Source organism: Candoia aspera, chromosome 3 (assembly GCF_035149785.1).
Source record: "Candoia aspera isolate rCanAsp1 chromosome 3, rCanAsp1.hap2, whole genome shotgun sequence".
NCBI classification, from domain to species: domain Eukaryota; kingdom Metazoa; phylum Chordata; class Lepidosauria; order Squamata; family Boidae; genus Candoia; species Candoia aspera.
In genome coordinates, this window is record NC_086155.1 from 134,336,029 (window position 1) to 134,353,100 (window position 17,072).

A 17,072-nucleotide genomic window follows, 5' to 3' on the forward strand; every position below is an offset into this window, starting at 1 on the left:
AGTGCAACAGCAGAGTAGCGCTGCCTTGAAATACTGAGGGAAAAAAGAGAGAAAGTAGACATTTATATTACCCTGATCTTCTCAGAATTAAAATAAATATATAAAATAGTACCGAGACTTAAGTGCAAGAAGAATTGGCTGGCGGCGCTTACAGGAAGTAGGTGCGGTGCATGTTAAGCCATCCAGAAGAGGAAGTTCAGCAAAGCAGGCTTCCTTCACCCAAAAAATAAGCTCTGCAACAGTGTTCAGCTGCAGCATTAGCTAAAGACCATGCCAGATTGATCCACAAGAATCTTTGACTATATAAGGAAGGTGAGAGACACCAGCATTTATTTAGGCAGCAAGATGTCCCTAAGCTAGGGATGGGGATCCAGAGGCTTTCAGAATTCCTTCAGTCCTAGCTAGTATACCCTAGAAATAACATGTAGAAAACTGTAGCAAGTGAAATAGCGGTACAAACCAGCTTCTGCTGAACAGACTGATTTAACTTTGGATAGTTGAATGGGGAACAGACAAAACTCCCATTCTGTTCCACCCAAAGTGAAACTTCTCTCAGACCTATAAAGAGTCATGTTGTAGCAGGAAGAAAGAGTTAATGCTGCAAGATTCATGTACTTATGGATTACATTACAAGCATTACAACACGCGTGCACACACACATCTATATACACATACATACAGTATACATGGTTAAAGCAGATTAGCTGCTTTAATTAGGTTCTCATTAGCACCAAGCTCCATAAAGTAAAGAAATTTCAAATTTGAGCTACAAAATGTCTATGGGTTCTGGCTAGTTCTTTATACTAATTTTCATTACACATGTCTCAGCTTTTCAACGCAAATTAATTGCTGGGCCAAGGGATTTGAGAGAGTTGTCAATAGGAGTATTTATTTATTTATTAAATTTATATTACCGCCCATCTCCCCCAATGGGGGACTCTGGGCGGTTTACAATAAAAACAATAATAAAAACATCTAAGCTTCAATCACACTTTAAAAAAATTAATAAGATTAAAAATATAAATATAAATATAAAATCCAAGAGGAGATGGAATCCCAATCCATAGGGGGTGCTATGGCACCAACCACCCCCAGGTGGAGCTATTACCCCCCCACCCCATCCCATGCAAGGTGGCAGAACCAGGTCTTCAGTTTCTTCCGGAAGGCCGGGAGCGAGGAAACCCATCTCAACTCCGGGGGCATGATATTCCAAAGGGCGGGTGCCGCTGCCGAGAAGGGCCGCCTCCTGGACCTCACCAGATGTAATTCCTTTGTTGATGGGGTTCGTAGCATACCCTCCCTGCCTGACCAGGTGGGGCCAGTCGATGTCATGGGGATGAGATGGTCCCTCAGGTAGCCTGGCCCCATGCCATGTAGGGCTTTAAAGGTGATAACCAACACCTTGAATTGGACCTGGAAGCAAACTGGTATCCAATGCAGCTTGCGTAACAGTGGTGTCACATGGGCTGATTTTACAGCACCAATAACTGTCCGAGCTGCCGCATTCTGGACCAGCTGAAGCTTCCGGATACTCTTCAAGGGTAGCCCCATGTAAAGCGCATTGCAATAGTCTATGTGGGAGATGACAAGGGCATGAGTGACTGTTCGGAGGGCCTCTCAATCCAGGAATGGGCGGAGCTGGTGCACCACCCGAAGGTGTGCAAAGGCCCTCCTAGCCGTGACTTCCACCTTCTCTTCAAGCAGGAGTCGTGAGTCCAGGAGGACCCCCAGGTTCCGCACTGGTTCCGAATGGGGCAGTGCCACCCCATCCAGAACCAAAGATGACAACTTCCTGGGAACTGAGGGGCCATCAATCCACAGCCACTCCATCTTGCCAGGGTTCAGTTGAAGCCTGTTGTTCCCCATCCAGATCCCTACAGCCCCCAGGCACTTGGAGAAGGTGGAGACCACATCACTTACTTCACCCAGGATGAAGATATATAACTGGGTGTCATCAGCATATTGATGATACTTCATCCCGTGGTGACGGATTTATGCTAACTGTGCTGTCCCCACTACCCTAGCTGAAATCAATCAGTTTTTAGTTCTTAGGGGTAGGAGGTGAAGCCACTGAGGCACTTGGATACCGACTGAATTGTACTGTATGTGACATTTTTGAGATGCTGTTTGCATGTGTTCAAACTATGTCAACCGCACCATGTAATTGTGTGCCATGTAATTGTGTGAATGGGTATCAGTGAAAGATGGAGAAGGTGAGACTCTATACAGACAAAAAAGGCAGGATTTTAATCAGGAAAATGTGAGCTTACACAGCATGTGGATAACTTCAAAGGAGGCACAACAAAATATGGAAAGTCACAGTTTTTCACAACAAAAGATGGTTCCCCAAACATCAGATAACTCCCATATGAACAGAATGAGACAACAGTTATCTATGGAACAGCACCAGGAGGTGTGAGAAAGACTGTGAAGACGGGACAGGCCAAACTTTGGTTGGTATGTATACAAATGTATGGAAACTGTAATCCATCACACAGAACAAGATACCATGCATGGAGGGTCTTCCAAACATAACCTGGCCAACTAGCCTTTGAGATAGTAGTTATGCATAGGTGCATGAATGAATGGTACTTTTAGCTCCAAAAGTGAACAATAAAGGTTGTAAATCTGCATCTGTTTATGCATATTTAAAAAATTAACAAGGTTACTGAACGGATAAAAAACTCACAAGTTGCACTGGAGATACTTTCCAATCCTCAGTAACACAATACAAGGCCATTACTGCCCAGAATTCTGTTCAAGTTACCCACTGGATTATTCATTAGAAATACACGTTGTGTATAATAAACAAACCAACTTTATAGAATATAGTGGTTAATAACCACTGTGATCAAATTCCTGGCCACCCCACATTTTAACTTCAAAAAATGAGAACTATTTGGACTCTCTATACCTAGAAGAGCTGGAAAGCGTAAAGAAGAGCTCACAAATGGTTAAAGAGATTTAATACCTTTGTTACCCCCCAAAAAAAGTCTACAATATGTGAGCCTGTTCAGCTTGAGAGGAGGGCTGCTAAGGGGAAAGATGATCAAGGTGTGTAAAATTATGCATGTCATGGAGAAAGTAGGCAGAATCAGAAGTCAAATCTTCTGACTGGAAGATATAAAACAGAAAAAGAAACCCTTTGTATCCAGTGCATAATTAACCTGTGGCATTTATTGCCACAAGACATGGTGATCCCCTCCAACTTGAATGGCTTTAAAAGAGGGTTGAATACATTCATGTAGGACAAGTCTATCAAGGGCTATTAACACTGAAGAATCAATGTTACTTCCAGAGTGGGGGTAACATGCCTCCAAATACCAGTTACAAAGCAACAATGGGGAGGGAGGAGTATGTCTCCATCTCCTGCTTGTGAGCATTCCAGAGGCAATTTGTTGGGCACTGTGATAAGCAAAATGCTGGAGCAAAATGGGCACTGACATGATTCCAAAGCAGTGTTATTCCTCCGTTAGATATTATTTTACCTTTCATTGACTAGAGATATGGGAAATCTGCATCCTTCCAGATACTATTGAACTATTACTTCCCACTTCCATCTCTGTGCTTGGCCTACCATGTTTTGTGAACCTGGTAACTAGGTTTAAAGGTGAGTGAAAGTAGTCATGGTGTCTTACACAGCAAATAATGCTTAGAGCAAATCACAGTTTAGCTCAATGTATTAACCTAGCCAGTGCATATTTTCTAAGAAAGAATAACAACATTGTTGTCACCAAAAACAGATTTTAAAACTCAGTTGTTGTGCTCCAAAGTATCTCCCAGTCCTCTGTGGTCAGGACCGCAACTAGGGTCTGTGTCACCTAGGGCAAACATGGATTCCACTCCCATTTTGGCGCCCCCCCAGTGCGGCACCTGGGGCACATGCCCCGCTTGCCCCCCCCCCAGTTGCAGTCCTGTCTGTGGGTTCCTTAACCATGCAACAGATTCAGAAATCTTGCAAAAATTAGCCCACCCCCTAAAAAGTGACTATCATACAAAACATTTTTTCTGCCTTCCCATACTTACATCAGAATCACCCCAACCAGCTGAAAAAAGAACAATTATTTAATTTAAAAGAACTTCCCTTCTTAATCTCTATAAGCATGCTACTAATTGCTCACCATCTGGTAACACCCTCCTTCTCAAAGCCCACTTCCATTTTCTCCTCTTTCCAAACTAGTTTTCCATTCTCCTAGTCAACATTCATCACCTATCCATGTTCTTAGTCTTCACTAGGTTGTTTTATCTACACCCTCACACACCTGCTGGTACATCCCTCTTGTTCAATGTGCCTCTTCAGAGATAAACAAAGGGCATGCTCCTCCAAATATTGGAAATAAAGAAAATTATTTACTCTTTACTTGCAGTAAAGAGAACTTACTGTAAAAACTGTGATCAAAAATAAATGAAAACATTTCCCACTGAGTTGTCTCTAGCATGTTTCCACTTCATTGAAGCACTTTGAATTTTTACCTTAAAATGTACGTTTCTGACAGAACTTAAACCTCCCAAAATGAATCAACATTCATAGAGTTCTTCCTAGAAATGGAGTCCTGGGTGTGTGCAGAAGCTGCAGAACAAATCATTAACACTAATAACAACCTAAACATTTGACAAAAGGGCATTCCTGTCATAGAAAATTCAAAATCTTTGCTTGTATTCCAGGTTGCATCAACTGGTCAGAAATCTGAACCATGACAGAAAAAAATCCAAGAATTTTAAACTAAAAAAATGTCCTTTGTCCTTAAAATAACATTACTGTAAAAATAGATTAAAACTGACTTTAATGCAAACTTGGTCAAGAAATATGCATAGAATGCAAAACTAAGAGCACACCCACAGTTTCTGTGCCCCAGTCATTCACAGATTAGATTTCATTGTCCTCAGGTTTGCCAGTCTCAAAACCTTGAGGATGTAGAATTATCATGAGCCAATCTCTGCTATCTCACTCAGTCTTTTTGCCTCCTGAACTGCTGCAGGCACCAGAAGAACAAAAATTCCCTCATCCTCCACTTAATTCAAAAAAGGTCAATTGTGAACATCCCCTTCCTCATCCATGTTTTCTGTATATATTGTACAAACCTGCTTGGTTGTTTGCAAAAAAAATAATAAACTGAGCAGTTGCTGTAAAGAGGTAGCTACAAAAATACCAAATCATTCCTCTGTTGCACCACAAAATGTTATCCTACATGATAGGACAGCATGCCAATAATTTTGCAACCATGTATTTTTTCTGACTGTTGCATTCAGCTAAGAAAACCAGCAGAGTGAACGAGGTGGTCCAGCAGCAAAAAACCACACCAACCAACCAACTCTCCAAGGCTTCTCCACAAGGCTTTGCTCCCTACAGAAAAGAAGGAAGAAACAGACAGGATTCTTGTTATTGTCCAACTACTTAGTCTAGAATACTGGGCAACTGCAAACAGTCAAAGCAGCCAAGTTCAATCCATCATGCATTTGAAGGTGGATTCTGCAGACTTTGCTTGGTCATATTCCACAAACACTGGGCAATAGTTATGAGCTGTTGTGCCACCTTTCCCCTTTAAGGACCTGTGAACAGCATGAAACTTGGCTGGAGCCCAAAAGCCCGAAGGCGAGCTGAGACAAGAATTCCTGCCAGTCGGAAAACAGATCTCCCAAAAGCTCTGCAAAGCTTCAGTATCAAATTGCTGTTTTCTAGTTTAGCTTGTGCTATAGCCAAGCCAGAAAGAAAGCAGCTCAGACACACAATGCCATGAGAACCCAGGGGACTCAAGCTTTTTCTCGAGGGATGCTAAGACCTCAGGCTGCCCTAAATCAAGCATTAGCTCCAATGACTCTTAACGCAGCAAAAGCAGCATTTCACTCCATTGCAATTTTGCAGCCTAATGCAAACCTATGTACAGTAATTGGGCACAGAAACTGTTCCAAAGATATGATTGAAATTGATTTGCTTTAAAAATCTGCACAACTAGCAGGTTTGGAGTCCTCAAACGGACCAAGCATGCAACAAAAATGTCATATAGCAATTGCTTTTTTATCATTATTGTAATTTTATCCCTTTCTTCCTAGACATCAGGGGGCAGCAGCAACTGCTCCCTTGACCCATATAGGAATGGCTTGCAACAACGCTCATCAAAGACTAAGGACTCACACGTTGGGTTTGCACAGAGGCTGTTCCCCAAACCTCCTCTTTATTTCTCTGATTTCTTTCTGCTCCTAAGGAATAAACTCCCCACTTTTTCACAGCTTCCTCGTTCTTTCCTTCTCACCTCTGTGCCTGCCGGTTGCTGCATCAGGCCACTGGGGCTGTATCTGCACTCTAGAAGTATGCCAATCAGACAACTCCTCAAAATTCCTAAACAGACGTTGACTGTTGTGAAATCCTGCCCAGTTCCAACTTGTTCAGTCCTCCACACTTATTAGCGCTATATACAGTGTCATCCTGACTGCAGTCCTGGGGATAGTTGTCACTCCAGAAAATTAGTGCATTATGTGCCCAGCTCGACATCAAGAGAGATTATTTGAAAGAAAGCAGTTCTGCAGCAGAGCCATAGCAGCTAATACCTGGACAACATCATTCATCTCTTAAAATCACTTTTACATAATCCAGAGGCTTTTATCAAAAAGGTGTGGGCATTCTGCTTTATATTGTAACCCGTGAGCATAGATTGTCAGAGTAAACAAAGTCCCCCACACCCAATAATATTCCCAGAAAATTGACATCAATGCAGCAATTCCAGTGCTGGAACAAAACGGATCTCAGACTGGAGGCTTTTTGTACTCTGAAGAGATGCAACTGCGCTAAACTAACAGACAAACAAAAAGCTCCAAGCTCACATCTAGCTTTCCAGTAATTGAAATAGCCTGAGGTAGCCTTTCACACAGAAACTAAACTAATTCAACTCCATAGCAATGGCTAAATGAAGTGTGGTAGGTTTTAGAGCACAAGCAGTCATAGGTGTTGTGACAAAATTGGCCAAAATTGGACCCTGGAAATCTTCCAAGTTGCTATAAGCCTCAATACCTTGCAAGCACATCACTTTATTTCGGCAGCTAGAGTATCATGCCCCTCTTAACTGGGGACAGGCTGAGAAATTGCTGGAACAATACTAGTGTGTCATCGTAGAAATACCAAAGCACAAAGCTCAGTGCACTTGGGGCTGGTGATCTTAATTATTTAAAATCACAATCTTCTAAAATACAGACAAAGATGCTGGTAAACCCTTAATCATTACATAAAACAACAGATGCTTAACAGGCAAATTCCCAACAGAATAAATATAAGTCAGTGAATGAAAGCTAGGTATAGTTAGATATGTTCATGGTGAACAGGGCAAAGTTCTAGAATGCTGGTGCAGCCACTGAGAAGGCCTTTTCTCTTGTTGTAGACTATTTTTTTTTTCAATTTATAAGATGCCTCAATCTGTAAGGATTCTGGGCAGTGGACCACAATTACAACATAGTATAAACTGAAAATGTCAATAGAAATAATAAGCTACCTGTGATGGCCACCCGAACTAAAATAAGAGCTGATTTAACTTGCTTCTAAAAACTGAGAAGGGTTAATTGTAACTCCTGGGACCAATGTTAATACACTGCTCAGATGTTTACTGACAAATAGCAACCCCATCTTGAAAGGATTAATTCTTACAGCCTCTATGCCAGTGTTTCTCAACCTTGGCAGCTTTCCCATGTGTGGACTTCAACTCCCAGAATTCCCCAGCCAGCATGCTGGCTGGGGAATTCTGGGAGTTGAAGACCACACATGGAAAAGCTGCCAAGGTTGAGAAATACTGCTCTATGCACTGATTCAGAACTTCCACAGCATCTCTGGTCTGGTCCAGGTGGCGATATATAACTAGGAGTCATCCATATATGGATGACACCTCATCCCAAACAGATGAATGATCTCCCCCAGCAATTCCATGTACATGTTAAATAACGGGGGGAAAGGTACCAAGCTCTGGGGAACACCACAATGGAGCTCCCAAGAGCTCAATCACACACACCCCTCCAACCACCAACTAGATCAACTGCTTAGGTGGGAACAAAACCACCACAGAATGGTGGCCATCCAGAAAAATACTATGGAAAATGATATCAAATGCTGCTAAGGGGTTTAATCAGATCAGGAGGAACACACTCTCTACATCTATGTCATCCACCAGAAACAAAGCTGTTTCCATCTCCTGATTGGGTCTGAATTCTAACTGAAAAAGAAGCAACATAGCCCTTAAAATGAAGAACACAGAGAACAAGTTCCATAAGAACTTGTCAGGCTCTAGGCATATTTAACGTGCTTTCATCCAGTCCATGAGGCATTATAAAAGTACTGTATGGTGGTGGGACAAGTTAAAGAAAACAATTGATGGCTTTCCTGCTGGTGGGAAAGCCAGCACTAATTGCACTCCCTATGAGGAGTGGGGTTGGGGCTGGTGAGAGGTATGTTTTGACTGGTGGGTTTACCTATCTGACAAACCCAGATCCATGGAGTAGGTAGACATTTTTCACCTCTCTTCTGGGATGAATGAGAGATTCTCCAGGGATCAGGTACTGCAGCCCCTAAATAATTTCACTCACTCTCTTGCTTGTGTTGTCACTTATCCTTTCTCTCTTGCTCTCTTGCCCTCTCACTCGCTCATATTTCACCCACCCACCCATTCTTGCTCTATTGCCTGATCTATTGCTCTTAGCCCATCATCTGACTCACTGATGTCACTTGCTCTACTGCCCAGTCCATTACCTATCACACACTCATACTCTATTTTCCATCATTCTTGTCCCATTATTCTCGCCCTCTCTCTCTTGCACACTTGCTCTATCACTTTTGCTTGGCTGCCTTTCACTTGCCTTTCTCTCCCTCACTCATCCTTTTTTCTTTCCCTTGCTCTGGGACACTCTCTTGAGCTTGCTTTCTAAAAACAGTTGCCCATGTATGACAGGCATTAGCAGGTAGATTTTCATACTTCAGCCAATGGTTCTCAACCATACAAATGGTTACCTGACAATTGGGGCACTTATTTACCTGTATAAATAACAACATCACATAATGCTTGGACAGCACTTCAGAACAGATGCCCCATGTCTGATCACTACTCCTCTCTAAGCCAAAATGACCATGGAGGGAAGTCACCAGCAACTGGAGGGGATGGACATGGCCACAGCAGTTGAAAGCAGCCAGCGGATCCTGGCTGCTGCCTCTTGGGTCTCCCAGCTACCATTAAAGCACCACAAATCATGCATACAGCAAGGCTTGTGTCAAGAGAAGATTGAAGACACCACTTTAACATCAGAGCAGCTGAATATGAAGTTAGGTGGTCTTAGATATGGATGAATATAAAAGGAGGATGAGTTGAATGCAGAATCAAGACAATATGTCCTTAAAGAATGGTAAGTGGGGCATTTTCAGGCATTATTGGGGGAATGTGTGGATAGGTCTTCTAAATACAGTCTAAAGAGTCATAATACACACACACACACACACAGGCTGACCCAGGACATTTTGCTTCCTGAGAGAATGAAAATGATGGCAAGCATGTACACATGCATACACTCCACATACAGAAGCAAATGAGACTTGCCATTGATTTTTGTTCAATTCTCAGAACAGTACAGTGTCTTCCCTCCTGCCAACCTAGCAGTTCGAAAACATGCAAATGTGAGTAGATTAATAGGTACCGCTTCGGCGGGCAGGTAACGGCGTTCCGTGTAGTCATGCCGGCCACATGACCACAGAAGTGTCTACGGACAAACACCGGCTCTTCGGCTTTGAAACGGAGATGAGCACCGCCCCCTAGAGTCGGACACGACTGGACTTAATGTCAAGGGAAACCTTTACCTTTACTCTACAGTGTCTTCCACTGTACTTGAGAGCATCAAGCTATCTTAAGGGCGTGCAGAATAGAACATATGGCTCTTCCAACAATGAGTACTGTTAGGGGGCTCAGAAATTAATTGTTGCTGTCCTAAGGCAGAAGCCTCATTCTGCTCAACAGCAGCTTTGGCCCTACACTTCCAAAAACCTCTCTGATGGAGCATTATCCATTCAAGTTGGTGTCACCCACAAAGAACATTGCTACAGGATTATTACTACTGTATTCTTAGAGACTGCTCTGTTATAAAGACCATGGGCTAGGGACACATTTTATTATAGAAGATGACCTTGATACCTCACTGCCCTCCTATCCCTTCCACGTTGTCCAGCTCATGCCATCTAGCTTAAGACCCTCACAGTTATGGGACAAAAGTATAACTTGTATTACATATAACTCCAAAGTATGCAATTTCCCTATTGCTTAAAATGTGAAAGTGTTTTCTTCTTTTTCTTTTTCCTGATAAGTGAAATCACAGTAAGTTTTCCCCTCACATCATAATTGCAGTTTAGCAGTGCTCTTTAGGCCAAATAAAATTGCTTGCAAGCCAAACTTGTCCCAAGGCCTATAAGTTAGCTAGTCCAAATCTTGTTGTCACCAAAGGGTTGGAAAATTGACTTAATTGTGCATGAAGTTCAAAAGGGGTAAGAATTTAAACTCAGCCTAAGCAACTATCGCTCCCTCTGGGGCAAAACCATGGAGAAAATGGCAGGAGTTTAAAATAGGAGCAGGCAACCTGAGGTCTTTACCTAATTTAATATGGCATTCAGCTAAATTTCAAATTCTTACAGAAGAGATCAGTTGAGACTTCTGACCCACTGAATCAAGCAAGCCTGCAGGAGAGAGGGAGGGAGAGAAGGGGGGGGAGAATAAGAGAGCATCTTTACTCAGCTTTGACTCTGGCCCCATCAGCCATGGTCCCTTTCAACAGATTGTGCCTGAAGGAATACAGTCAATAGAAACACAGTTTGTCTCTACCAAGTTTAAAAACTCTACCAAGTTTAAAAAGCATTAGAGCATTCTGCTTGCCCAGTGGCCAACAAGACGCTTATATCCACAAGCAGGACATGAATGGATTAGCTCTACCCACTTCTGTCCTCCAGCAGCTGGAATCCAGACGCACACTTTTTCAGATAATGAATGTGATATGCGGAAACCTTTCCTCTCAGGGAAGTTTATTATTTTGACTATTATTTTCTGAATCTGTTCCTGCTCTATATCTTTTTCTGAAATGGAGCAATTTCAGAAGTCAATTCAGTATTCCAAGTATGGTCACACCACAGATTTTCTAATGAACATATAGCCTGTTTGTTCTCTTTAGACTAATGCAGTCTGTCATAATATCTGCATCTAAACAAACAATAAATTACAGTTTAAGTTGGCTTGTTTTCACAAACTGTAATTTAGTGAGGTCCTTTTTTCATTTTAAATAACTTATATGTAGTTTCGAGTTACACATCTTAATTGCTTTCGGGCCACACCACAGAAGGAGAGGGAAAAGAGTAACAAGGATACCCACATAAAACTAAGTCATGGTTTAGCATTATGTGCAAAATGTTGTAGTTTTAACATATTACAAGATGTCCTTACTAAATATTGAACATATATATCAGTCTTTCTCCCAGGAAACTCCTGCAAAAAGTTCCTGAGTGTTCTTTCTTCCAAGCATTGACGAGAACCTAATCTGTATCAGCTTTAGTGAGTTTGCTGCATTATTTGTCTTGATACCCTTTAATCCTATTAAAGTTCATTTTATTAACTTGAAATGGAAGAACCACACAAGACTTAAAGGTAAAATACAGACTAGGTATTAACTTTATCAGAATCAGCAAACCGCTTATACATTACATGAAAGCGTACTGTGGACAACCTCCAAATAAAGGAGTGTCTGGAAACACAGATACAACAAATCTAGATTGACAATTGACATTTGTTGGTACATTTTAAAAAAAAATTATTTGCAGACATTCACAACATTCTAAGTATGTTAACATGAACAAGTGAATTTTCTCTAAATTCTAAATATGGGGCTCTTGCGCTAATGTCTCACACTGTTTTTGAGAGTACATAGCAAATTCTCTCTATAATTTTCTCCCAGCATTACCCAAATATATTCCCATTTTAAGCCATTTTCCCATGAACCAAGAGGAATTCTTATGTGAGCCCTGTGTATTTTAATGCTAGCTGGGTAGGAGCAATGCTTGGCAGATTGTACCCAAAGTTTTCTCTTTCCCTTTCCTTGACAGCTGTAGAAATGTCACCTTGGAAAAGCAGCAGCTGTTACAAATTATCCACTTAGCTGAGCAATCCCCTGAGTTTTTAAAAATTTTATTGCAAATGAAGGCACAAGATAGGAAAGGGAACCCCCCCCCCTTTTTTTTTGTTGTTGCTCTTTTGTTTCATGTAAATCCAGGTCCTAGAGAGAGTTAAGAATAACAGCCTTATAAACGAGTTGTAAAACATTCTCTTCCTAGAAAGGTTCTCACTGCACAACAATAATTAAGGAAACCAAAACAAAGTCACTGTATTCATATCCTCAATGACAAGCTCAGTGCTTAAAGGAAATCAGTGAGAGAAGATTCGGTCATAATCCCTCAAAGCAGTACACTTCTTTCATTCTCTCTAGCTTCTTCAGGCAGGCCTATTACCTCAGCATGAGTTTAAAGGTTAAAAAAGACGACTTGCACATAGTGGAGACACTTGAAAAAAATGCAAATTCCATAGAGTCACTTATTTTGTTTGCGTGTGTGTGTGTGTGTGTGTATGTGTATCCATCCATCCTCTGCCACAAATTAAACAAACACACCCCTTATGTTCCTCACCTCCACAAGCTCAGCAACTGTCAACTACTGCATTCAGATCTTTTACCAGTTTTCAAACATTTTCCAAATGCTGAATAGCTTCTAAAGTCACTGAGTTGCATATTCAACCAAAATATTGCAGCTTTTGTGAACAGTTTACATTTTTAACCCTACTTGTCTTCCTAATAACTGTTTTTTTTTTAAAAAAAACAGTCTTTTTCCCCAAGCATTAACCAACCAAAATTGGTTGTCATAAACAGATGAATCATGATACAAGAGATGCTTTTTCTTAGTTATTGTCACAAAAACAATATGGTCTTTAAAAATTATAGCAATCCAAATTGTCCTTCAAATTGTTGAACATCTACCTCCTTCAGCAAGGATTTTAAAAGAACAACCAACTAGTTTCTACCTCAGTTTCATTTCTGTTTGTATGTTTCTGTTAATAAACTCCAGGGCTCAGCACCACTTAAAAAAACAGCGGTGATGCATCCACAGATAGAAAAGGGAGTTCAACAAGGTGGCCATGCACAGACAATGCTCCAGCAACAGCAGCATTAACACAGCAACAGATATCAAATATATTTTTGGTGGTGTTACCTGAATCTCTCATTGTGTCTCATCCATCCCTTTCTGGCCGATGATAACGAGCAGGAAACATTCAGCGGCTTGCAGGCAGGAGGTGACAAGCATGAAGCCCAGTTGTGACAGAGCTTTGTTCTGCCTGCAGTGTGTTACAGGAAGCCAGGGTTAGACAGCAGCAGCAACCAGCAAATTAGGCAATCAAAGTGGCCTTTTCAGCCAGGATATGCCCATATTTGGGAGATGGAGGGGCACAGGGACAGGGACTATTCTTTGACTTCATCACCAACACCTCAGTTTAAAAGAGCATGCAAGCTCCTTCAGGAAACAGCTTCCCCTTCAGCAATCTCCTCACCAGCAGCCACAGAAACAGGCACACTATGGCTCTTACATTAGAGTGGATGTGGCCAGAATACAGTTGCTTGTCTACATGCAGCCTATATATGCATACTCAGGGGCCAACTTGCATAATCAGATGTTCTTCCATGAACACCTCTCTCTACTCCCTAGCAACCTAACTGCTGTTTTCTCTTTTTAAGAAAAATGCAAACACGGTGTGAGGTTTCTGAAACAAAAGCCCCATCCCAAGCGTAAGGGACAAGCACACAACACTCCTCTTTTGGGTTGACCCGCAATGCTCAGCTACCCCAGGCTCCTATTCTTTTGCCTTGCCCTTGCAGCGATCACTTCAGCCAGTCAAGCAGGATCGGCCAAAAGAAAAGACCTAAACATCTGTCTCTTCTCTTCCTATCCCCGCCTCCTCCAGAAGAAGAAGAAAGCGGTGGTGAGGGCAGAAATTCTGGCTGGAGACAGAAAGGAGAAACAGGCAACCTCCCCATCCCCCCAAAGCTGCAGCTGGGTCCTTTATAGGCAGCCTGCTTGCTTTCCTTTCAAAGGTTTCTCAAAAGGGGGACAGATGCTTAGTATCTTTCCCGCTGCTAGAGACTAAGTGAAGGGAAAGGTTATCTTTTCACAGCTCCTGGCTGCAACCAAGGCTTACGCAGAAATATAACACCAAGTCCCTTCTCTCTGACATACCCAAGTATAGGCGCTTGTAGTATTCAAACCCTCCTGCCCATCCTAGTTTATGAACTCCATGCAAGCCTTTTAAGCATTCCTTTATTTAATTGGCTGCAGTTTAGCTCTTTTTTCCCTCCTCTCCAGCCCATGAAACATTAAAAAGCTGAGCTATACAAATCCGGTTGGGTTTCTCTCCCCCCTGCTAAAAAATCTTAGTATTTGATGATGATGATGATGATGATGATGATGATGATGATGATGGAGGAGGAGGAGGAGGAGGAGGAGGAGGATTCCCCCACACAAAATCTTACAAATCCTCCAGGGCATTCTCTATCAAAAGTGACTCCTTTGAACTTAAAACCTTCCAGACCGCTTCCTTGAAGCGCATGCAACAGTTTGAATGCAGAGACGAACTAGTTAAACGGGGGCGCAGAGAGAGTTAAACACGCCACACTCCTGTCCGAGTACATACAGTATATTACACAAACAGATTCAGCGCCTGTGCGCAGACAGACGCCTATCCGCGTGCGTCGGTCTATGTGAAAACACACAAACGCACAGGCTTATTCCATCCCAGGTAATTTCCCTCGCGCCCCACATAGAGTGGGTGCCCCCTGCTATTCAGCTCGAAGGGAGAAGCGGCTTGTACTTTTTTTTTAATTTAAGAAAAATAAATAGACCCGCACATTTTGCTTACATTGCTCTTCCCCATCCTCGTAGCCCGCAGCCTACGCGCCTCCCCTGTTCCACCGTTGGCGGCTAATTGAAGACGAAGCGGTGGGTGGCGGGTAGGCGGGCGGGGGAAGAGAAAGAGCTTGAAATGTTAGACAAGCCACGGGAGGCGTGGCTGAAAAGCTCCACCCCCGGCCTCCAGTCCCGCCCCCTTGGGAAGAGGGGCTTTGTATTTTTGCGCCTCTCACCATACCTTCCCTCTCCTCCCCGCCAAAGCGCCTTTGCGCTTCTGTGCTCCATGTGTTGCAAAAGCGAGGCCGACGACGTGTAAATGGTCGCGGCAGTAAATGACAGTGTTAACTGAGCGAGGCAGGCGGAAAGCTCAAAGCGTCTCGGGAGGTGTCAGCTTCAGACGACCAGATATATGCTAGCGGACGCCTTCGTGGCTAGAGTCCACTTCTTGAGATACGTGGGTTATTCTGGGTTGTTCTCGGTGCGCGCGCGCACAGGTAGGGGTGGGAGGAGAGAGACTGATAGAGGAAAAAAACAGGCTCTGCTGACTAAAAAAAACTGTATTTTTCCAAGGAATACATTAGATTCAATCCAGGGTTAAGAGCAGACCCTGTGAGATCCACGAGAAATAATGTCGTGATTCAATTGAATTCCATCTCCCAAATACTTAGGATGGCTTGCAGTTTCTTTTTCTGTCCTTTTACTGCTCGGCTGACAGTCAGAAATTCAACAGGTGATGTTTCTTTTACTGCAGAAGTGGAGTGTAAAGCTGCATTCAGCGCTGGAACACGAAAAATAAAGATACTACTGGGCTTGTCTACCGTGTATCTATCAGTATTTTTCCATGTTGGCTGAGCTGCAAACAGGCAGCAGGAAACTGCCTCTCTCTGTTCATTGTAGTGCCAGCGTCCTTGCTCACCCTTCACAGAGTTCTCCTCTGAAAGTCACAGACTTCTGATTTCCAGCTGGTTCCAGGCTTGAACTGATTTCTTGCTGTTCACCTTTTAATCCCTAATTAGCTCTATTTACAACAAAAAATGCAACAAAAGCCATTGATCTTCATTATCGCCATTCTAAAGAAGCTGCTTCCTTTTGAATTTCAGGTAGCTTCACAGCATTACAGTATATAAAGGATCTCCTTGGTCCTATCAGAACCATTCCAGCAGCCTCGAAATTCTTAGTAATTGGCACATCATTTAATTTGAAACATTATAAATGAAAACCTCCTCTGTTATATCTTGGCCTTAAATTAAGCAAAGCATGATGCTTAATATCCAGAAAAATACATCTATTATTTAGCTGTTTCAGATAACTTCATTGCTGATTCAAAGTATCAGACTGCACAACTGTATTAAAAATAATAATTGTGATTGTTAAACATGCAATCACTTCTGATGCTAGCAAAAGAAAGTAATGCTATGCACATCTGTGTGGGAAGTAAGGCCCACTATCTTCAGTGGGATTTATTCTATGTATATAGTCCGGTTCAGAGGGAGAGAGACCAAGCAGACATAGTAGGGGAACATAAGACCACAGTGAGTTTATCCTGGATTTGATTACATGGATGAGAAAAAAGTAGAACATCTGGAAAGTTAACAGTTGCATCAACGTAACACATTAAAGAGGAAACAGATACTGACACAGACTGGGAATTAAGAAAAAAAGGTACAGGGTTTGAAACAGTTGCATAGGTGCCTTGATATTACCCATGCCATGGAAATAAATTTGTTAAAATAAACCCATTTCAGAAAACAATATGAGATACGATTCATTTGACACAAGGGGTATTGCTTGCATCATTCCATACTGATGTAATTCATGCTTGCAGCGTCTTCAACAGAGCCTGTCTGAATCATTTATCATAGTTCACTCTGAGCATATCTGATTGGTTTTCTTGTCTAATCCACGTGATAAATTGCCCTTAAGTTTATAGCCCCCGTGTTGCCGTACAGAAGAGTTTCCAGGCCGTCATATAAAACATAACCTTGGGCTATATTTGCCATTTTCTTCATAAGGATAGGAATAGGCAACCTTTTAATCCCCAAGATTAGCACGGACCAGGGAGGGTGTGCTGGGTTCATAAGTGACAGGGTGTGAAGACCCTCAGGGCTAACTCCCCCAGGTACCTTTA

General features: G+C 42.3%; 1 protein-coding gene across 2 annotated transcripts in view; it reads right to left on the reverse strand.

Annotated features, from left to right (window-relative positions):
• Positions 1-15,046, reverse strand: part of RNF152 (ring finger protein 152) — a 44,749-nt gene extending 29,703 nt beyond the window's left edge. Inside the window, exons 1-2 of one of the 2 annotated variants that reach the window (XM_063298779.1) lie at positions 14,955-15,046; positions 13,256-13,379 (exon numbers count right to left, since the gene is read on the reverse strand). The gene's annotated coding sequence lies outside the window, so the exon portion shown is untranslated. Of the gene's footprint in view, positions 1-13,255; positions 13,380-14,943 lie in introns of both variants that reach the window. The other variant, XM_063298778.1, reaches the window with a different exon arrangement.
• Between the last annotated feature and the right edge of the window lie 2,026 nt (positions 15,047-17,072).